The sequence below is a fragment of the Scophthalmus maximus genome, chromosome 6, assembly GCF_022379125.1.
Source record: "Scophthalmus maximus strain ysfricsl-2021 chromosome 6, ASM2237912v1, whole genome shotgun sequence".
NCBI classification, from domain to species: Eukaryota; Metazoa; Chordata; class Actinopteri; order Pleuronectiformes; family Scophthalmidae; genus Scophthalmus; species Scophthalmus maximus.
In genome coordinates, this window is record NC_061520.1 from 9,832,467 (window position 1) to 9,856,495 (window position 24,029).

Sequence of the window (24,029 nt, forward strand, 5' to 3'; positions counted from 1 at the left end):
CACTCATTCACTCTCACATTCACACCTATGGTCAATTTAGAGTTTCCAATTAACCTAACCTGCATGTCTTTGGAGTGTGGGAGGAAGCCGGAGAACCTGGAGAGAACCCACGCATACACGGGGGCCCAGAAAGGCGCTGGTTGAACCGGGATTCGAACCCAGGGCCTTCTTGCTGTGAGGCGAAGGTGCTAACCACTACACCACCGTGCAGCCCTGTGTATGACATGATATATATATATATATATATCTATATATATCTATATCTATATATCTATATATCTATATCTATATCTATATATATCTATATATCTATATCTATATATATATATATATATACACACACACACACAGTATAAAAGAAACTCTGTCGATATTTTGCTTGTGAACAAGAACTTGTGTCATTTCCATCTTCCTCTGTTAGAATTCACACACATAATGAAAGAAATTGGTTAAAACTTGTTCTTTTGTCCAACAGGAAGACTATTTAATTCACTCGGTCTAGAATCATTCTGGAAGTACGTTCAGAGCGGCAGTAAGTGTAGAGGCCAGGTTCTTTTCTTTTGTCTTTAGAACATTCGATTCATAGTTGTCGTGTGACTTGAATGTAATGATAATACACGAGAGGCACAAACTGGGGCTGAACTTACCGGCAGCCCAACTCCAGATTTATTCAGGGATGTAGAGGAGGCGTTTACTTTAAATCCTAAGTAATAAGCTGTATAAATTGTGTTTGTATAACCCATGTTTTTATGCTTATGATTCTTGGAGGCTTTCTGCAGATACCCAGCTCCACTGTTAGTTACTGTAAAGCCTCTGCTGTGATCATAGTTATGTAACACTTGCAGTCGTGGTTCATTATTTGGATTTTTTTTGATATGTGCTATAGGTTAACTGTAACAGTTGCAGTCACACTGTTCGAGGTGAACCAGTTGCAAACTAAGATGACACACTCCACGTCAATGATAGAAAAATGTGCCTGCGCGCAAAGAAGAAATGTGCTCATGGTAACATTCAATTTAAAGGATTTTAAATGAAAAGTATTCTCGCTCTTGCTTTACCCGACTTTGATGGGGGCGTGCCAGACTCATCACTAGACATGCCTTATTCATTTCTGTAAAAATGGTGATATCACCATATTGCGGAAGAATCGGACGAACTGACGAGCTTCAGGAACAGTGTTTTCGTTGTTGTCGGGGAGAGGAGCTCCCTTTACCTCCGACCTTGGGCTTTTTTTTTACTTTGCAGACACACTAGAGGAAATGGAGAGGCTGATAAAGCATAATATTTCTCCTTTAAAAGGAATATTAGCATGTTTTTTTAACAGCCTGCCTCTTCCTGTATCTTTGTTGTTTTGCCATTTTTTTCTGAGTTTGAAAGGCATACAGTCATCACCATCAGTCTTCCTCACAAACAGTAGCTCTTGTGGTTCCGTTCCTATGACGATGAATAATGCAAAAGATAATTACATCTTGTGCAATGTAGTAAAAGCTGACATCTTGTCTAAGTGTGTGTGAAATCTCAGAGGCTTTGGAGATCGGGGTATGCTGGACATCGCTGAGTGGACAAACACACTGGCAACAGTGATGAATATTTAAAAGGCAGTTTAGTTCACAAATGATCGTTGAGTTTTTGAACCAGTGGTAGAAAACGGTGTGAACTTAACGGCAGTAGAAACTGAAATGAATTCAGCATTTAGGCAAATGAAAAAATAAATAAAAATAGAAAACCCATTTCATTATGTTTAAACAAGCATCCGCATATAAAATGAAATTAATGAATTCTAATACTGAGGACTGTTAATTACTGCTGCAGATTCAGTGTTCCTCTGTCATTTGCATATCGCGGGCACAGCATTAGATTTAATTTAACCACGGCCAATTCTCACCGCACCTATCAGAAACACTATTGTAGGCACCATGGTCCTCACAGGATCCCCCGGAGAGATGGATGAAAAATCAGTCGCCGAATATGTTTCTTGTGTGTTTCTCTCCTACCTCCCCTCTCTCTCCATCTCGCTCAGTAGCCTGATCGAATGCTCGTCCCCCGTGGTGTGATCTCACAGTGATGAATGTGATGTGGCTGTTGTGGATGTCCAAATGTGCCAATCAAAATGTGAGCTCAGAGTTGCTTCTTATTTGTTTGTAATCCTTGTAAGTGTTTGATTTTACACTAGTAATGTGTGTGCATATCATGTCAGGTTATATTTTCTTTTAAAGAAATATTCTTTATAGCATTGATGTCTAGACACCATCTAAGCTGCTTATACCGTTTAGACCTTGTCTGCTAAAGTAGTGCCGTAGCTTGGCTTGTGGTATTGCTACTTGTAGGGTCGTTTGCAGCTTTTTCATACAAACAACTTCATACTTGACCCTGTACTTTCTTCGGGCAATACACCTGCAATGAGATGGTTGCATCATTGAGCAATGCTAGAGATGACAAATAAACTAATCCGACATAACCACCGCGTTTATAGAGTGGAACATTACGCAGCGAAACAAGTTTGGTTGTAGTCCGTAAACGTTTGTAATATTATATTTAGACCTGTCACGGTAATTACTTTATCGACTTATTGTCCGATACATGAATATGAACTCAATCATTTGTATTGACCTCAATAATAGTCATTGTGTGTACATATATGTTTGTTGACATAACATCTGTTCTCGTCTTAATCGATTACTGGTTTGGTCTATTAAATGTTAGAAAATAATGATTCCTTAGTATTTTTTTTAAAGGCACAATGTCTTCAAATTTTCAATAACATTTACCTCAGCAGCAACACAAAGAGCTTGCACGCACAATAACTGCACAGATGACTGAATGCTGTTCGCCTGTTCATTCAAAGTTTATTAATATTAAATATAATGCTTTTCCAAATCTCACCAAACAGACCAACAGAGAGAGATTCCTTGCTTTATAGTTAGATTTGACATTAACTTCTACTTCTTCTCTAGAATTGTATGAAAAATGTGGCCAGAATTTTATTCTAAGAGAATCAGGCACAGTGAAAGTAAAAAAGGAGAAATGTTATACTTTGCTTTGTAATCAATAAGTCATAACCAAAAAAACTACAAAGGCACACTGCTTTTCAAAAAAAAAAGGAAGGCGCTTAATAAATGGACTTAGCGCCTACGTGTTTCAGCTCGCAGTCTTCATCAGTGAGGCGCTGTGTTCACTTGATGAATGCAGCGTTTTTCTCCTGTGAAGAACACATTTTTTGAAATTAACAACAACACACCTAAAGCGAACAACCGTTATGTGTTCGTTTCTTCATTTTGATTTTAGCAGTACTGCTGCCTAAAGCACCGGCAGTCCAGCTGTGGTTATGCAATAGCAATCTTGAAACAGTGGTGGCCTTGCTTGCAGTGTACTCTGTGTGTAATTGTAGCTCACAAATGACTGTTCCCTTAAATAAGCAGCCACATTTTCATTAGTTTATATCGCCCGGTTCAGCTTTGTGCTACTGTCTACCTTCATGTTCACCCTATTTTGTAAGGAATGTTATATTATCCTGTTGTAAGCCACGCTCTGTCAACTCGCCTGATTTCTAGAGTCTTGGCAAACGTGGACTTTCAGCACTTGCAGTTAAATAATCCAGACTCCAGGGTAAACAGCACATTAAGGGGCTCTCGGTGGGCTGTTTGTGTTGGGAACATTCGGGTCAAACCTTTTGCTTAACAAAGCCTTCAGTGAGATGAGAGGAACTTACATTTTTGAGGAATTATGCATTACAACAATGTAAGTGGCAAACTTGTACATACTTGACTTGAAATGACTTAATATCATACTTTAAAACACTTTAAATATTGAATGTTTTATTATATATACCTTACACATGCATTGTTTTTAGGATTTTCTTTCCTACTCCTCCGAGGCTTAAAATTCCTGCCACATATGAGGCACAGCGGGTACAGTACCTCCTGTGTGGTCACCTAAGTTCTTTCCTGCTGACTTGTTGTTCTCCCCCTGAAACAAAATTCACTGTGCACGGTCGTGTGGCATTAGAGACGAGTGGGAGTTCCATTTCTGGGAGTGAACGTCATGTTTTGAAAGGGATATCTAATTGATAAATGCCTAGAAACCCAGAAACAAAGAATGACACCAGTTGTTGACACTGGTGTTCACACTGGTGTTTCAAGTGGTATTTTTAATCTTTAAGATGTGTTAACAGCAAGGTTGAAGGATTTAGTGTATGCTGTCCAGTACCTTATAGATAGAAGAAATTGGTCTTCACCTCAGGTTCATGTATCATCAACTGCTGTTCACACTGTTATTGGTAACCAGACACTGAGGGCAGTTATACCTGCAATGGGGGATATAGGATTCCATGTGGCATTGACTGATACACGTTGGTAATAAAGACATATATGAAATGGCTGTGGGTCAGTGTGACGCTGCAGGTCATGGGGGTTACCATATTAAGATAATATATAAGAACTGGAGATGTGAAGAACCTTGATCCCCTGCAAAGATATCAGCCGTAGGAGTCCAGATTGAAACAACACTATACTCTGTGATGTTCACAGTAAGGTCATTCAGATAGTCACAGTCATTTGTCAGTTCATGGCATAGTCATGGCCGTGTGTTGTATTCCTTGTCATCTCCTTTATTCAAACCAAAATGTTCTGGAGTGCACACACACAAAGTAGTCATTGTGTAGCCATCGATCTATTGTATTCTTCCTGTAGTATCGTCCAATCTCTATTATAAATGTTCCATGAGTTTGCCAGAGAGGCTCAAAGTTGTGGTGCATGTGTTGAAACCTTGTTGTGCTACTATTCTTTATCAAATCAAGCAGGCCAGTGTGAGCTGAACTTTCTCAAGTTATACTTTCAAACTGTTTCACTTTAAATGTTTCACAAGAAGATTTGTCTTGGTTTAAAGATCAAGCTGTTGTGCCCAGTCTCGCTGTGGAGAGAGGCAGTTTGAGAACATGGCGGCATCTAAGTATAGTTCTGTGTGTGTGGGTGTGTGTGATCCAAGTATTACTAATTTTGTAGGGACTTAAAAATGTTTAAACAGCTACGTTGTGGGGACGTCAGCTGTTTTATGAATGGGCAGAGAGAAAAAGCAAGGCATGTTTTAAAGTTAGAATAAGGTTAGGTTAAGGTTATGGTTAGGATAAAGTTAGGAGGTTCGGGTTAGGATAGCAGTAGTTTGATGAAGGCTATAGAGTGAGTCTCCAGGAAATAAATGAAAGTCAATGTGATGTCCTCTGAAGTCATGGAAACACGAGTGTGTGTGTGTGTGTGTGTGTGTGTGTTTTTGGGGGATACTTTCTATTTACAGCTCAGCTTGTGGGAGATCTCAAAGTCCAGCAGAAAGGGCAGGGGGGCATGGGAAGACCTCCACTCTTCCTCATGTGTCATCTTTTTCTGTTAATACTTAAAGCATGTGTGTGTGTGTGTGTGTGTGTCTGTGTCTGTGTGGGGTGGGGGTTGGGTGTGCACAGTGGGTTGATGTCAAGGTTGCTGAAAATAGTGTAGTGCCTAAGTAAAACACGATGACACTCCTGCATGCCCATACACACACGATTGTTCAGGGGGAATTGTCTAACAAGATTAGAATTTTCCTTGTTTCTCATCCCAAAGCTGGTTGTTTATAAGGACAAATACTTTCTCTTCAACTGATAGTGATTCATTATTTTCAGAGAGGGAGGGAGAGAGAGTTAGAGAAATAGAGAAACTTTTGAGAAAAATTAAAAATTTTAAGACCCCCTCAGTTATATTTTTGACCTTGTTTTTTCCTCATCCACTGCTTCCACAGACTTCATCAGAGGATGTAGTTCTCAGTGCTCAGGTGTCAAAAATGGCTTGATATTGACGCAGGATAATTATATTTCAGTTACACTTGAGTGAAATAGAGCTAAATTATGTCCTTAACAGTTCACCCAGTGTTTCACTCTAGCTGTTACCAAAAGGGAGGAGAGCAGGGATAAGAGCTAATCTTACCCAGCTTGGACCAAGAAAGTGTGGAGAGAAATGCGTTGTCGCCGCACACCAAACAAAATGTCTGCCCACGGATTAGTTGTATTAGATGATTGACTGGTTGGATTTAATTTAATCATCTTTTTTTCAATGTAAGCTACCACGGAAAAGATGTACCAGTGGAAACACTGATAAGATACGGACAATGTGCCGGCCTGAAGCCTGCTGATGGGTCGGCTACTGTAGCTTCCAATCAGCATCCCAGTCGCCTAGCATTTGGCCTGCTAGCATCCAACTTACGAGGCTGCAGCCACTGCCCAGCGGCCCTGAGCATCCTGTCTTTTACTGTGTTGGGGCTCCCGGTCAACGTCTTGTTGGTGTGTGTGGCGAGGATCTCAGGTGACATCAGGGGCTAAGCCACGACTCAGGGACAGGTTATGTTCAGTAGGGCTCGGCAGGAAACCAAATTTTCATTCCGTTTAACCAGGGTCGGGAAACCTTTTTCTCACCAAGATCATTTTTTTTATAACATCCTTTGCAGGCCATACTAAATTAATGAACACATATGACACTAATCTCTCAAATGTGATGGTTGGATTATTATTATATTGACGATTGTACTCTTATATTGTCTGCACATGGTTCTAATATGTTTTTTAAGCAGGCGTAACTGTACTCTTAATTATGAGAAATCAAATTCATAATGTAGGTATCTTAATGCCATTAAAGCTGATTTACATGTGCATTTTATATTTAGTTTGCAGTTAAAAAAAGGAAATAAAAGTTTTTTATGTAGATTGAAGGCTTTGGCTATACGGATTATTACAAGAGTTCATGCTAGCAGGTCCTGTCAAGTGTATACAGGATACCAACTCTCTCCCTCCTTGCCTCCCTCTCTTGTTTCCTCCATCTCTCCCTTGATGTCCCCCTCCTTCCCTTCATTTGTACTAGGGACAGAGCCCTAGTGTGAAGCTTCGTGTTCCTGTACTTCCCTGAGCCAAGCAGCTTTTCAGCCGTTCAGAATGAGTTTGCTTACGGCAAAACTGTCAATGCGACATGGAAAAGACCGATTTGGCTTGCTGTCTGCTCCTGCCACAAGCTCTCTAGGTTATATATAGATTTAGTCTTGGACAGGACACCCTGCTACTACAACTATCATCAGGACCAAAAGGGATATCCGGGGAAACTGTATCTGTCACCGCCACCACCATTTCCCTCTCGCTGCAGTTTCACCGTAAGTAAATCCTTTTAAAACAATGACATTTTTGTTGAATTTGAGAGATTGGATTTGCCTAGATGGAAAGTACAAATGTATTAGTTGGGAAATGTAAAACTATACTTGACATGAAGTGAACTACTTCAGTTTTTATGATTCTTTAGTGTTATGCTACATGATATTCCTGTAACTGAGAAGGTAATAGTCAACTTCACCAGAGGTCTCAGACTGCATCAGACTGCTTTGGAAAAAGGCTCAATAATGAACACTGCTCTAGACCATGCTGTGGAAAGAAATATGTTGTTGAGCAGGGTATTATCTCTATATTTGTTGTTCCAAGCAATAAGAAGAGAGTGACTTGTGGGACTGTGTGCCAATTTATGGTAGTGTTGATGCAAGTTTTTTCAATAAGCACTAACAAAAAACAAAAACACACCCACAAGTGTCACATTTATAAACTACTAACACAGGATACATGCAGTGACTGATAATCACCACGATGCCAAGTTGTCAAAGGAACTATGTTAATTAGTTGTTGGTAAAATTGGCAATCGGATAAATTGGGCAATGGAGGGAGACAGAATGTTTAGGCTCTGCATTTAAGGGCTGTGCTACAAACTGACACTAAGATGCAAAAATATAAGACTAATGATCACATTGCGGCACCAACCCAGTCATGAGCAGGTAAAAAGGATGACTTTGCGGACTTGAAGTCTTGCTTGGCCAGAACCAAAGCGGTTGATATTGGAACCAGTAGTCTTCTATGGCGGACTGTGGTATAATAAATAAAAACAACTACACGTCGCTAGCTGTCATCAGCTGTCTTTGTGCGCGTCCTCAAAGAGGTATTCATTGTGGCTTTATAGAGAGAAGTGACAGGGTGGGATCTTCTGTGGCACTAGAGCATTCTTTCGGATGTCTTGAGTAGGCATTCTTAGCTTTGGCTAGATAACTTTGGAAAGGATTGGCCAAAGAACACCAAAAGCCTTCAAAAAGTTTAAAAGCATGGTGATAATTAAGGTATAAAAGTATTTAAAAGTACTTCTGCTCCTCTGAATTAGTTTGTTGTTGACTTGTCCTGTTAATAGAGGAAATAACTAGCATGTGTTAACAAAAGGGAAACTTGGAAAACATGCAACGAAAAAAATACCAACAAACAAAAAATGACTCATGAACAGAAAGGCAGAACAACAAGTGCAAATCAGCAGAATAGCCAAAAGTGGCAGAAGCAAAAGCGGAAATAAATCTCACTGCTTTTATTCCCGAGAGACCTGGTGCACATCTGAGGGGCAGTCCTAATCTCCTCCCCTCGTTTCAACCAAAGATTCCTGTACAAAACTTTTGAATTGTTTAATCTGCCGTTTACATGCAAAAATCACATATCTGCCTTCCACCATGACCCATTTAACATTAAACAAACAATATATAAAACTTATGGTGCTATAAATGTCAAAAAAAGATCAATACAAATATGTATTCACATCAGTACTTGATTCAAAAACCTTTAACATATTACAAATTATTAATTTGCCCAATAAAAAGAGTTAGTCATTTTAAACAATACTAATACTATATATTGTATACAATACAATAGAGACTATACAATAAACAAACCAAAAAAATAGTTTTATATCAGCATTTAAGATTACTCAAATGGCTGATGCTGAATTATACATTGTCAATAGATGGTAGTATGACTCCATGGTGGAAATACACCATACCGTGCTGTCATAACCCAGGATTTGTGTGTAGCAGAGAGATGAGGCCTGCTTTACTCTTAAGGAAATATATTGGCTGGTTGTTAAAACCCTGATTGAAGAAGGACCAAACAACTAGCTCACTTTTAATTCCACCATGTGCTAAAAAGGAGAAATAGTAGTTTTCAAGTCACAGTTGGTAAGTGGCATGAGTTATGGTCTTGCCTGTTCGGAACCTGTCAACTGAGAAGGAAGTGTGTGTGTTTAATCAGAGATGAGTCCTTATTGTCATCAAATTTCCATTCTTTGGACATTTCACGTGTTTGCTCACATTTGCCTTTCCAGTTGGTCCTGTTTTAATCTCACCAGTGCCCTTGTCGTAAATTTGTCTGACATTTTAAATGCTAGTCTTTCCTGCAAGTGGATCGGTTTTGTATCTTCCATATCGAGTGTGATAGTTTAATTGTGGGAGAGAGGGAAAGGGAATCCCTTTCTCCATAAACAAATCGAATGTCCCCGAGATGAACTCTTGCCTCTGTGTATGTAATGCTCTATGTATGAGTCGAGCTTAAGCGTCGACAAAGACCTTGGTTGCCTTTGTTTAAGGCACATCTGTGTATTACCAGCATACTTTGAGCGTTGAGAATGTGAAGAAAAGAAAATCCTTATGGCATGTTTTATTTATTGCCCCTGTCTTTTTAATCTTTATTCTTGGCAATCTAACATATTTACATTTTTATTGATTGATATTTCTCTGCAGGGAATAATCTCTCTTACTCATTTGTTAGGCTATCCTTACTTCCTGCCAACTGCAATCATACGAAAGTCCACTAGAGTCCGAGTGACAATAAATTTCGTCATCAGAGGATGTACGCAAGGCTCTGTGCAGTTGTCTGTCTTCCATCCAATTTGTTGCATCGGTAACATCAAATTTACGACTTGCGATTTTACAGTGACATCAACACAGTCATGAGCATGTAAAAGTATGGCTTTGTCCACTTAATTTTCCAATGTTTTGAAGTTTCTCTTGGCCAGAACCAAAGCAGTTGCCATCACAATCAGCGACCTTCTGTGGCGGCCTGAGGGTGGATCCTCTCAGAGACATTATTTGGTTTGCCAAAGCGACTGGCAAACCAAATGTGCATGGTCCACACCAAGCAGACTTCAAGTGGACAAGAAAGTGGTATAATAAATCAAAAGAACTACACGTCCGTGGTGTCCCTAGCTGTCGTCAGCTGTCTGTGAGCGCGTCCTCAAAGGAGTATTCATATTGGCCTTACAGAGGCAAGTGACACGGTGGGATTTGGGCGACAGTTATGTTTGCAGTTGACAGAGAAAGCAGACAGCAAGATGTGGAAGGTTTTAAAAATTAGTTTTCATCCCTGAAACGCAGAGTAGGCAGATGTAAAAAAAAAAAAAAGAAAAGAAAAAAGAAGAAACATGAGAGAGGCAGGATTGTGGGAACATATGTGGAGACGAGACCAGAGCCAAACCCTGTGTCAACATGAAGGCACTCGAAAGTCTCCTGAGAGGGGCATGGACACACACTCCCACACAGACTCACAAACGTGCATACTACACGTCTTAATGTTCTGGCATGAATACACTGGCTAATGGACTTTGTTTTCACTGATTAGGGCTTTCATTTATGTGTTATCAGTATTCAAGGCGTTAAATGTGACTCACTGTTTGGTGCCTGTGCCAGAACAATCTTCTACACAGCTCACCTGCTGTGCTTTTCTATGGAATTAAACTGGAAATAATTTGGCTGTATGTTCCTTCTAAAGACTTTAGCTGTGTTCCAATTCAGGGGCAGTGTACCTCGGAGGACATGGTCTAGACTGCGCATAGTGTGGTCTACGGCAGATTTCCCATTTGTGTCACCTGTGTCCCGCCCATAACGCTATCGCATTGCAAAACGGAATTGAAGTTGCGCACAGTAACCGCAGCGCAACGAATCCGCTGTGACTTGCAATCAGTCTTCAGATGTAGCCTCTGAAGGAGGTAGCCCCTAAATTGGGACACAGTTTTTGTAATCCAATAATTTGTTGTAGTTCTGTACTGTAATCCCGTAGTATCCTTCAGGGGATGTCGAATGGCAACAGGAATTACCTTGTAAAATCAAAATGTTATCAATTCCATCTGTTTTAAATGTATTTTTCCCCCTAATATTATTATATCAGCAATTAAAAGCAACGTGTAAGCAATAACATGGGGATGAGGGCAGGGTAGTGGATGGGGTAAGGGTGCAGTGTGGAAGAAAATAACGAGAATTACGAACGAGGAGGTAAATGGTGTACACACCAAGACGACTGTTAATGAGGTTGGCTCGCAGCCAGTTCATCTTCCTCTGTGTCAATCTGGGTTGACGCGGCTTTGTACCTGGAGTGCTGTGAGAATGGTGTTTGGTCCACTTAAGGTCATTGTTTCGGATATTCAGGTTTCCCTTTCTGAATGACGTGTACCAACTACTCCGCCCCCTCCTGGCATGGAGAACGCTGAACGTACGAGCTAGTTGTCCGTTGGATTTAGTCTTGGCCGTGTGTTCTGGGTACAATTGTATTTGCCTGCCACGGCCAGATGTGTGTGACGAGAGCAAACACAGCAGGCGGTCTTTGTGGATGTGAGTTGTTTGAATTCGTGTTAGTGTCCCCCCCACTACCTTTAAGGAAGTATATTATGCTCAGTGCATAATAAGTATATTTCAATGTGCATTCAAACACAGAAGACTGGTTTATATTTAAGGAATAAAAGAGACCATTGCATCTGTATTTACTTATTTTTACTAGTTTCACTCCCAGGAACATTTACTGTATGTTAGCTACAATGCAGACAGAATGTGTGAGTGTGTGTCTACTTGTATGTGTGTAGGTCGGGGGGTCAAAAAGCCTGCCTGGGATAAGGGGAGTCAGCTGGAACTAAGCAGAGGCTTTACTGCCTGAATGCTAAAAAATATATATTTTTCAGAATCCAAGTGCAACTGTCTGTAACCAGTAAATCAATCATCATCCAATAATTTCTTGCTCCCTGTGGCACCAGGCAGTGTATAGGAAATAATGGAAAAACAGAGCTTGCTGTTTTCTTACACAAGTTTGAAGGAGTGAACGGAAAAATCCTGTTCGCTCAGTGGAAATAGCCCCTGAGAGGAAATAACTTGACCATGCTAATGCTTGGCCCAGAGACGAGTGTACCACGACCATTAAAGTGCCAGGAGAGAGATACAATCAATGAACCCACGCACTCAGTGCACCAAAGAACAGTGCAGGACGGGGCACAGTGAGGAGCTACCTGCATGCCTGTACTCACACTGAGTTTCTGCTCCACAGAAATACAAGGACACAGATAACCCTCTGCCTGCCCAGTGTGTTTCTGATGGGGTTGCGGTGGTTGGGCTCTTTCTAGACAGAATATCTCTATACTGCCTCAGAAGCCCACTTCTCTTAAAATAGCTGCTGCCCCAGTCCGCTTGCAGGGTTACTCAGTTCAGCCATTGCTCTTAATTAGCTTCTCGTAATGATTGCAGCTTGAAGAACAAAGCGGGTACATGTAGAAAGAATGGTATGAAGGCCTGGTGGAGACTGAGGGAGGAGGCTAGAGGAGCCCAGGAAGAGAAGGGGGGAGCTTTTTAAAATGCATGTCCATGTATAGAAAACTGGAATTCCATCTTTGTGTGTGTGCAAATATTGTGGGCAAGTGATAGTTATGGTTATGGTTAGGCTTAGTCTGTAGGAAGTGAATGTGAGTCAATGTAATGTCCTCTGACGTCATGGAGACATAACTTTGTCTGTGTGTGTGTGCGTGTGTGTGCGTGTGTGTGTGCGTGTGTGTGTGTGCGTGTGTCTGTGTGCGTGTGTGTGCGTGTGTGTGTGTGCGTGTGTGTGTGTGTGTGTTTGTGTGTGTGTGTGTTTGTGTGCGTGCGTGTGTGTGTGCATGTGTGTCTGTGTGCGTGTGTGTGCGTGTGCGTGTGTGTGTGTGTGTGTGTGTGTTTGTGTGTGTGTGTTTGTGTGCGTGTGCATGTGTGAGAGAGAGACCCCTCCTTTTCAAGCTGGGGTTTAAATTAATTTCTTAAAGGAGACATATAATGCTTCTATTCAGGTTCATCATTTTAAGTTGGGTTATTATTTGAGGAGGTTAACATGCGCTAATGTTTAGAAAACACATCAGTTTCCTGTCCATTCCTGCAGCTCCACTTTGGTCAAAATGCAAAAATCAAGGATTCAAAACGGCAGTTCGCAAACCAGCAGGTGATGTCACAGTGGGTTGACACCTTGTAGAAATTGTAGGCCTTCGCTCTCGCTGTACCTGGCTTTGTTGGGGGCGTATAAGACTAGCCACTAGGGCTGCCTTCTGCGCTTCCATACCGTCGTGACTCACGATATTAGGGAGCATCCGCTGGACTACTGACGAGGTGTTTCAGGAACAGTGTTTCCGGGAGAGGAGCTCCCTTTACCAAAGGGCTTTTTAACTTTCCGTCTTAGAAAACAGCCTGAGGCCCAAACTGTTACTCAATGACAACTAACTTTGCATAAACAGTCCTGTTCAAACAGTCCTGTATTGTGTCTAACCTTCCTGACGTGGACTTGTTTACCCCTTCACTTGATGATGTAAATCCATCTCAACGGACAGAATTTAATCATAGCCAACTGCCAATAGCTTATACTGTACTTGTGATGGAAAACATTTCTCTCAGTCTAGCTAGTGGTTGACATTTTCATCCCTACTTTTAAGTTTTCTGTGTGTTTATGTTTGTGTGTGCTGCATTCACAAATGGTACAAAATGAATTATTGATTTGGAACTGTCATGATTCTGCCCCTGTGAAGGACCTCTAAGAAAGTCTTGTGGACTCTGTGGACTTAGGTTTATTTATTCTTTGATTTCCTTCATTACCCTTCCTTGTGCGTTTGTTTAAGTTAAGTTATTTTTGTTATCCCCTGTGTTTGTTTTATTATTTGTATTATTTATTTTGTTCTCCCTTAATTGAAATACTTTTTTTCTGCACTTGGCATGTGGGCCCTGCTTTGCCAAACCTCACACATTTCAGATAAGCAAGTCTAGTTATAATATACACTCGCTCCATTAAAAAATGAAAAAAAATGCCTTAAGTTATGTGCATTTAGTTGCATTTGAATGCAAAAATAACTCTTCCCTTTGACAACAGCCTGAGGCTCAAAAAGAGTATATCCTCTACGTCAGAGCTACAGTATTTTTCCAGTTATTTCGGAAAGTTCCAGGGAAAGTCTTAAAGCGTGGCCAGTCGATCACGATCGACGGGTCGGTGACCAAGTTAAGATTGACAGCAAATGACGTCAGTGGTGGAGGAAGTACTCAAACACTGTACTTAAGTAAAAGTACAAATACACAAACAAAAATGTACTTGAGTTGAAGTACCACATTAACATTTCTACTTGAGTAAAAGTGAGAAAGTACTTGCTTTAAAATATACTTAGAGTATTAAAAGTAAAAGCACTTGTCTGTGTATTCCTTAATGCAACTGTCTATAATACCTCAGTATGTCTCTTTGACGGCAAATTTTTAATAGCCAGTATCTCGTGTTTTTGAGGAACACAATGAAGGCACCGCAATCTCCATGAATAATGTTTAGACCCAGTTATCTCAAAATAACTCTTTTAAATAGGGCCATGGGTTGGCGAATGTCTGGCTCAGCCTCAGTGGTAACCTCTCCAATATCCAATATATAATATTTTGGGTGTGTTCATCGGCGAGTGCAGGCGCGCTCCGCTCGATGAAGAAGGGACGCCACCTGCAACTGCCTGCTTTGACTGGTTCTGATTCCTCTCCCACTATTGATTAAGTTTCATTCGGGAAAAAAACAGCAATCTGACTGTTACGTGTAACGCAACCCAGTGTAGAAATGTAGTGGAGTAGAAAGTATAGATATTTACTCTAAGTTTGCTCTAAATGTAGTGGACTCAAAGTCAAAAGTACACACAACTAAATCTAGTAAGTAAAGTACAGATACATGAAAAATGTACTTGCACTTCATTAATCTTGACACCACTTAAGATGTTATTGTTCTATACAATTATACTGAACAGTAACTACTGTTAATGGGGAGCTGACAATTATTTATTTTAATTGTTGTACAATGTCATGTAATTACAAACATAGATGAACCCCAAACAATGATTAATGCATATTTTCCCATTTAAACCTTGAATTTTTAATTATCTTAGATTTGTCATTTGGATAGCTCGGCTGGGAGGCCTTCTGTTTGAGCCATGGTGTAAATCACTGGTCAGTTATTTTGGGTAGTAATTAATTGTAAGATGATGTAAATAGAGATTACTTGATAATTGTTAACATTATGACCTGTAACATACTGTATGTATATTTGTCATGACAGTATTATTCTTGTCTCTGCCTTACAACTTCATTTAAGTGGAAAAGACATTGTTTCAGTATGGGGTTCATTGTGTTGACGTGGTGACAAGTGTTGCACTGTCTATAGCAGCAGCAGCAGCAGTGAAATCCTTCTGTACAGATGTAGTAAAGAGGGTATTAGAGATACTGCAGGATCATATTCCCAAATGAACCCTGCAATTAATTTGGACCTGTAACATCATTTGAATATAAAGTGTGAATGAAGTGGATCAGGTCCCTGAGGAAATTTCTGCTAAACAAACATAACATAAACAAGTGGCATTAAATAAAGTCAATAATGTGAAACTAAACTAGTATACATGTTCATAAATACAATAGTGAGCTTTGTTACTTCTATTCATTTATTTATTCAGTTATAGCCGAATATTTAACCAAACCTGATCTTGCATAGTAACACATTTATTCAATGTGCATTTTCTTAGCAAGCAAGGTGATCATCATGTCGCTCAGCATCTGACTGTGGTGGTGATTCAGACAGTTTATTCCTTTAAGAGTTGTTTTCTTTTCCCGTGTACTGTTCTCTTCTATAATCAATTTGCCACCGCACCACAGTGAAATGCACTCTCATTTTGAAGGAAAAAGAGAAGAAAAAAAATCCAATCACATACTGATGTAATCCTCCTAGTCTGACCTTGTTTCTAACTGTGCTGTGCACCTGTGGCCATAAAATGGCCATGTAATATGAACTTGGGCCATGCAAATTTTTCTTCGAAGCCTGGACTGTTAATAGTAAGAAATTGCTTGTTTTTGACGCCTGTGTGTTTGTGAAAGAGAAAGAGAGAGTTATGTTTCACCGATTCTGCTGCAGAGGTAGTACTGGATCCCTGCCCAGTTTCTTCATGCACCAGTGTTGCACCTCTGTTGTGCAGGGGCTATGACTTTCACACATACCTACTCGCTGCTAATCCAATCTTCAAGAAGTTAAAAATACTGGTTTTCTTTCTGAGCCTTTGTTTGGTGAATAAATTAGAAATTTGGGATCAATTAGTTTTCATGAATGATCCACTGTTACTGTACACCAATGTTAACAAAGGATTGTGCCTGTGATTAGTATCTCAATGTCAACAGGATTCTTAATTAACACACACATTTCAAATGTGTTCTCCATTATTATTCTCATTATTATATATAAAAAAGAGACTAGAAACAGAAATGCCTTCCCTCTGCACTTCCTTTCATCCATTCATCTGATATCTATTCCTGCTCAATATTTCTTCATCTGGCCTTTCTTATATTGCTTATTTTACATCTGTGGTCTTTCATACATCAATCCATTCTCTCATCAATGTCCTCTATATGTTTCTTATCATGTAATGCCTTCGTTCTACAGTAGTATGAAGCTTGTGAATACAAGGAACATGAAGGAATACTTATGAAATATATATGTACATACCCACAGTCAAATACGAAGCAATGACATCAGTCCAGTTTCTATTTGTACAGAGCTGGAGCTTGGAGGTGTTTAACTTACTTTGCCTTAAAGACTGGAAAAACTACACCCAGAGTTTAAGTAAGGATAAAATGAGAGTGCAAACAATGCCAATTCTAAGAAAAAAAGAAAACAATGATTAAATTCTTTAAACAAAAATTGAAATAAAACTTATTATTGTACGTATGCACCATGACATCCCAAGGATAGGGAAGAAAACAACCTAACCCTCACCAGCCAGGATCCTGTATGGATGTTCCACAGGAGGCAGCCGAGCTCGGCCTAATAACACAAGTTCATCCTCCAAAGATTCTTTGTTGGCCTTGGGGAAGGAATTGGAGACATGTTGGGTACTAACTCATGTGAGAGTTGTTGGTGGGGGTTAAAATTGTCTGCCTGTTGTGAACATGCAGATCTTTGCAGTGTTTTTTTTAATGCAGGTAATTGTCCAATCAAACAGCTAGAGAGAACTTAGATTAGCTAGTTCATCTTGAGAGGCTAGTTCATCTTTGATAGTTCATTCAAACCGGTCACAAACATTCCTTGTCAGGTTTCCTCATTCCATCTTGCGTCCGCAGCCAATGTCCAAAACTCTTTTGAATAATTTGCCACCCTTCAGCTTCTACAGTCATTTGGAGGCAGTGCCTCAGTAATCAGAATTATCAAAAACTTATTTCATATTAGAGACAACGTCTTCCTTCATAGGACACAGAATCTAGAGGTTCAGACACCACCTCTGCCCAGGCCAAAGTTGTCTCTCTCAACAAACCCACGACGTAATGTAACCCTTGATTTGGTCTGAAGGAAATGTCAGTGGGTGTTGCTGAAAAAACACCCACTCACTGACACATCTATCCAATTCCCCAGTGAAGGCTCAGGGCTGGTGGCCACGGACTCCCGTAAATTTGGCAGAGATAAAACAGAAGGAAGCTGCATTTGACAACCGTTAAAACAATCTCTACAGAAGTATTGGTCAAGACTGTCTTGCCCTAACAAATTAGACGGTTTACCTCTGATGTTTGTAGTGATTTTTGTTTTTCCAGTTGTAGCTCTTTCTTCTCTTCTTCTTCAGATACTTCAAAATACTTGTAATACATAGGGTAACACACTGAGCCCAACAGACTGGGCTCCATGCTGACTTTTCATGAAAGAGATGAAACAATTAATGAAACTGGATTGCTTTTTGGGGATCTTTCATATTCCCCGGTGAGAAACAGGGGTTGTCATATTGTTTGTCTTTTTGTCTCTTTGTGTGAATTCTGCTGTCACATGGCAGATTCTTTAGAGGTGTTTTGCCCCATGGCTATGGTTATATTTTTCATTTTCCCTCTCATGTGCTTTTTTTGTTAGTTCCATCTTTTAATAAAATTGGTCTGTCTTTTATTTATCTTTCTTTTTTCATCAATCTTTAGACCAAGTTGATAATTTGCTGCTCTGCAGGTACAGCAGTAAATTGTAACATCAGATATGTGCTTATTTAGAAGGCCTGTCTAAAGATTGTTTGTATAATTAGACATTGGACAGGAATGATGGAAAAAGGAACCGTGTACTGTCTGGAGTCATGCTGATGACATAATACATGGGGTGTGAGGCGTAACTCATACATTCATTATGTATGTGTATTTGAGTTTCAAATGATTATGGAAATTATATAACAGTCCTCTACCACCTCCTCTTCCTTGTTTTTCTTTTTCTCCTCTTCCTTCAGTTTACTGCAGTGCATCACGAACAGGCACATTAACATCTCATCTCCATTACCCATCATCCTGAGAGAGTCTCTGCTTTTTACCACCTTCCTTTCCCTCTTTTCCCGCCTTCCTCTGCCTGCACCTTTCCCTCCTTACTCCAATCCTTATAGCATGTCCAGTTTTCATTGCTCGCCCAGTTTTCTGCCATTTAATCCATCTGTCATTTTATGGTATTCTCCTTAAGCATTTGATCATTGTCAGTAAATGGGACCTCCTCCTCTTCCTCTTCCTATCCTCTCCTCTCCTCTCCTCCCCTCTGTGCTGTACTGTTTCGAGGGAGGGGATGCCCTTGGTGTGACCATGAGCATGATAGGCTGAAGCTGCAGTTGCAAGCCAGTCAGTGAGTGAGCAAGTCCTCTCTACTGTGTTTATGCGCGTGTGTGTTTGTGTGTGTGTGTGTGTGTCCTGGGTAGCGCCAGTTTGTGTTATTTGCATAATGCCACTCAGTCAAACCAGGCAGCTCTGGTTAACATTCCGCCCAGACTGTCTGTGCTCTGAAGCCCAACAGTCCCTAACCAGCCTTGTCTCTTGTCTTTCCTCCATCACTCTTCATGACACACTCCCTGGTCATCTAATCGGACACTCTTCTCCGCCCTCGGAGGGAGTTTGAGGCTGAATCTTGATTCATTTGCAATCACTTCCTTGAGCCAATGTCAACTGCAAATAATTTAAGGCCATTTTTGACTTGTAGTAATAGTAGTATTAAAATTGCCGGATGTAAGGAATAGAAATAGGAAGACAGATTTCACCTATATCGAGGTGTTGTATCAAGGACAGTCCTCTTTAGGTGCAGTCTCTCATTCCGTGGACTTCAATTAGAATAGAAATGGCTAATGACAGGAGACGTTTAATTACTTAAAAGGATTGGGGCTCTTGTCTGATTACTTCCTTGAAGGTGTCATTCAAGATTATGCGCCCCCCTCGTCTAAATGTTACAGCAGGAGAGAGTGAAAGTAGCTGTGATGCAAAAAGCTCATTTAGTTAAAAACAACACAGATTAAAGATGTTGTGTTCATGCTAGATTAACAGCACAATCATTTTGACAAGTACATGATGCAGGCCAAGAGCTGTTTGGTGTGTGTGTGTGTGGGTGTGTGGGTGTGCGTGTGCGCCCATGTAAGCTAGCATTATTCTCAGTGCCAGGCAGATTTGTTGCATAGCAACAAGAACTTTTTGAGGTCAGGAAATCTTTCACTAGTGGAATGTGTCGAGCACAAGAACAGAAAGACACATTGTACTGTGCACACACCCAAATAACCATGTTCACGTTAAATAAGCATAAATCGGCATACATGAACTTGATCACAGTTGAGACACAATTTATTGCCAGGTGTGAACCCATGTACTGACAGCTGTTCACTTGTGATCGGATCACCAAATGTTAATGCCAGGTATACAAACAAGACTTGTGATGTTCTGTGCTGCTCGGCTTCAGAAGTGATGGTCGTGAGAAGTGGAATTAATGACTGTAGAGTGCTTATCAGCAGGACTCGTGTTGTGTGTGAATGGTGTGCATGCGTGTATGGGTTTGTTTTTTTTATGGTGCCAGGGGTCTAGTAAAACAAGCTTGCTCCTTTGCAGGAGATGACCTCCCTCCTCTAATTCTCACTCCCTTTACTGTTCATTAGTGAGATTGACCAGTTGTAACTAGTGATGCTAAATGACACTGGAGAGCTTGCCACTTTCTCCTGTCTTTCATTTGCATTGTTCAGGGCCTTTAGTAGGATGTGGAAGAAAACCTGCTTTACATATCTACTGTAAATACATCAAACACGACTGGAGGCTAATTTCCATCATGCCATTGGGGGGGATCAAAATGGGTGTTGCCAGCAGTGTGTGGTTTGAGAACCATTAAACTGGTAGGATTAGATCACTAGCCCAGTATTTACTTAATTATGCCTGTAAGTTAAGTCAGTCATGAAAGCACTTTCCCTGTTTCTCTTTCTATCTTGTCCTTTTCAGAAATGACTTTTTTTGTGTTGCTCAAAAGGTTGCTGACATTAGTTGTGAGTTGGTGTTGCTGATTTTAATTTAAAAAAAAAAAGTGAAATATCTTTTTTGTCTGTCTCACAACCTTTCCCTACCCCAATTCACTCTTCCTTTGTCCATGGAAACTTGTCACAACGACGTTAATTCTTTGACATATTCACTATTCTACTGCGGTTGCCCCTTGCACCAGGATTTCATGTTGATTTTGTAATGTTCGTCTACGTTACTCAGATGTTTAATTTGAATTTAAACGTTCAGGAAAACGGGGAGAAAGAGTTCTGGGGTATAGGACATACTTTCACTGTCAGCAGCACGTCTCTTTGGTCAGCTGCTTGATGCGGCACAGCAGCTTAAATAGGGCTATCTTGTCATTATTCTGCTACTTCTGTACAAGAGCTGTTGCTTGAAACCCTGAGTCATGAAAGTTGATTTCAAATAAAATGAAATGTATGGATATGTAATGTCCTCACTCTATATATAAAACCTTATAAGCTGTGTGATCTTCATTTTTAAGGGTCAAATAGATTTTGCGGCTCCAGATGAATTCCATATGGTGGGAGAATGGCCAAAAATGGCTCTTTTGATAGTAAAGGTTGCAGACCCCTGGTCTAAGGGGACACTGCAATTTTATTTTAATTGTCTATATATTGTATTCAATATGTTGGATGCTACTGATCAGATCCAAAATTGAATGTGTAAATTTCAAAATCACGCTCAAGGTTATTATTATCATCAACATCATTACAGTACATCCCAAGTAGGAAACCAGTGAACCGGATCTCTTCATCCCCTGTCCTGACCATGCTAATTGAGAAACATCAGATTGCAACTCTTTCTCTCCCACTAAACATCTGCATCATTTCTGGGGAAAAAATGTTTACCACTGTGCATCATGAGCTGAGGGGTAAATCCATTATTCCAGAATGGGACATTATGATAGAATTTGTCTTGACTTTGATTTCCTTTTTGATTTATTCTTTAAATTTAATGAAACTTCAATTGATGGCAAAAAATATTTGATGGTTTCTGAGAGTGAGGTCATTTGGCTCAGGCACAGCAATGGACATCAACCAGTCGAATCATAGACAATACAGTAGGCATCATAGACAGGCGCTGGGTGTGTTGGACTTCTTCAGGCAGTCAGATAATCCATCTCCAGCTTCCTTCTCGTTCAAGGTCAGAGACGGAGAAGACAGTGTTGCCTCTCTGTCAGCACTCATCTCTGGTTTTCTCTTCTTCCCCTCTTCCTCTTGTTTCTGCTGTTCCATCCATTTGTTGGCAATTCATTATAACGACTTTGCTCTAATTAAGTGCCTGCTTTAAAATAACAAAAAACAAAAAAAAAAACATGGTCCTTGAAAAGTTCCCCTCACTTTAAAGCTACTAATTTTAGAAGGAGTTTGAAGAGTGAAAGTGCATTTTTGTTTTGCGGCACAGTGAGCTCAGTGTGCTGAGGCAGAGTGCAGGAGTACGAGTGTTGTACTCTGTACTGATGCACACTCTTTCAAACCTTCCTGCTTTCACATATGTGCACCATTAGAACACTCTAAAGATGGGTTTGAAAATAAATGCTGCTCCTATTTAAACAAACCCCAACTACACTGTTGTCAATTAAACAATGGCTGCTAACTTGAATGCATTCAGCATTGTATTCAAGATACATCACCATGTAAATAAAGCATCCAAACAGTTGTCTGCCATTGTCCTTGATCCCAGCACAGGGGGAATAGGGTTGTTGTTTTACGGATGACGAAGTTAGGCTAAAGTTTATGTCAATAGTTGAGACTATCAAGCGCTGAAAAGTAGACTCAGTGCAGTTCAATGGTCAAAGCCTATTGTTTAAGGCCCAGCGAAGGTGGCTCTGCGGGTTTACTTTGTGATGTGATGCTTTGAGCTTTACATTGTACATTGTCTTAGCTTAGCCTGCTCATGTTTGCTAATTGCACTGAACACAGCTGAGGTGGACGGTGGTGTCATTAATTAAGCTTTTATCTTTCATTACCCAAGTACTGCACAGATTACCAAATGGACCGATGGTGGCACATAAAGAAATTAAGTGAACAATTCATTAAACAAGGTGCTTGAGCATCTTTACCAAATTTCATGACAATGCATTGGAAAGCCTTCTCAGAGGAGCACCAAAGTCAGTACTATACACTGTTTGGGAAACACAGATATGTGCTGATATATGTATCTAGTCAATTTCAACATATTCTTTCCCTGCAATAAAGGTGGTCAGATTGGAAGTGCTGTAATTTGAAAAAAGTAAATTAAACAAAAACATCTTGAAATTCTCAACAAGCGCCTCTTAATATGCGATGGCTTCATGAGAATTAGTGCCTCCAGCTCTTGATGAACCATCTCCGAATATTCTTAACAGTAGTGGACAGAAACTTAAAGAAATTCACAATTTCTTCATAATTGTACTTAATGGGCATATCTATCAACATTTTGTTTAAATGTGTGCTTCATTTTGATGGATGTGGGGATTGAACACTGTCTGACAGTTAAAGGATGTTCTACCACCTTATAGCTCTATATATTATTTAAAAAATGGATAGTTTAAATTTCGCACTCAAACAAGTATTTACTTATTGTCTTTGCATTGGTTTTATCTTCCTATGAGGGCTTTTTGGAATTTATTCTGCCTCATATTTGCTCAGTGAATGTTCCTTGCCTCCAGCTAAACTGACAGCACGTTGAAACAATATTGGCTGTTAGTCATACTGTATCCTGTCATAATGTTTTGTGAGGTGTGATCTCCTTGTCTGACATCCTGTTCTGATATCCATTAACAATGGAATTGTGGGATTACTAATTTTGTCTAAAATAATTTACAATAGCAATGAAACAAAAATCCTTGTACATCTTGCTGGGAAGATTATTGTATTCAGCTGAGAATGAACTATATTCAATCGCAATTGACTATATGTATCCTTATGAATGTTCAGGCATGCAAGACTGATTAATCCTCTGCCACAGTTTAATCCTCACACCTGACGTCGACCTGACATTTATTTCCCCTGGAAATGGGGGAATAAGAACTGATTATATAGCTGTTTAGAAGGGAGTGTATGTGTCAAGACAGAGAGAGAGAGAGAGAGGAGAGCTAGAGTGTATTAATGGCATTCGACACCTATCTTTTCTCATCTGTACCTCACCGATTCGCTTGCCAGCTCAATAGATTTCAGAAGCAAGCGGTTTTGTAAGATTATCAGCACAACAATATGCAGCTCCGCTCCACGCGGTCAGCAAGGTGATGGGCTTTCCTCTGCAAGAATTGCAGGCCTGTAATTAGACTCATCCATGCCTGGATTAGGAACTATATTTACTTTATTTTGCAATAACTGTACATTGAAAGTAGATTATTATTCTTCAGTTACTTTCAAATGACAAGACCAGTCAAAAATTAGGAAAACATTCAAATTGTAAAAAGCTGTAGTAGAGAGCTGGCTAATCTGTTACTACTTTTTTGTGCAAACATAACTGCTCTCTTTTTTGGAGAAAGTCAATTACTGACCCACACACAATTACTCCACCTCCATGTTTGATCATATGTTCTGCATTTTTGAGAATGGACCATACAACTGGTATAGCTGGGGTAGTCCGCACTTATTGCT

The 24,029-nt window shown here is 40.1% G+C and overlaps 1 protein-coding gene across 8 annotated transcripts in view; it reads left to right on the forward strand.

Annotated features, from left to right (window-relative positions):
- atp2b2 (ATPase plasma membrane Ca2+ transporting 2) overlaps nucleotides 1–24,029 on the forward strand; it is a 107,579-nt gene that overhangs the window by 930 nt on the left and 82,620 nt on the right. For 6 of the 8 annotated variants that reach the window (XM_035631820.2, XM_035631809.2, XM_047332474.1 and 3 more), the window contains exon 2: nucleotides 6,879–7,161. The exons of 1 other annotated variant lie outside the window; for it this stretch is intronic. The gene's annotated coding sequence lies outside the window, so the exon portion shown is untranslated. Of the gene's footprint in view, nucleotides 1–516; nucleotides 533–6,878; nucleotides 7,162–24,029 lie in introns of those variants that run through there. One more of the 8 variants, XM_035631810.2, reaches the window with a different exon arrangement.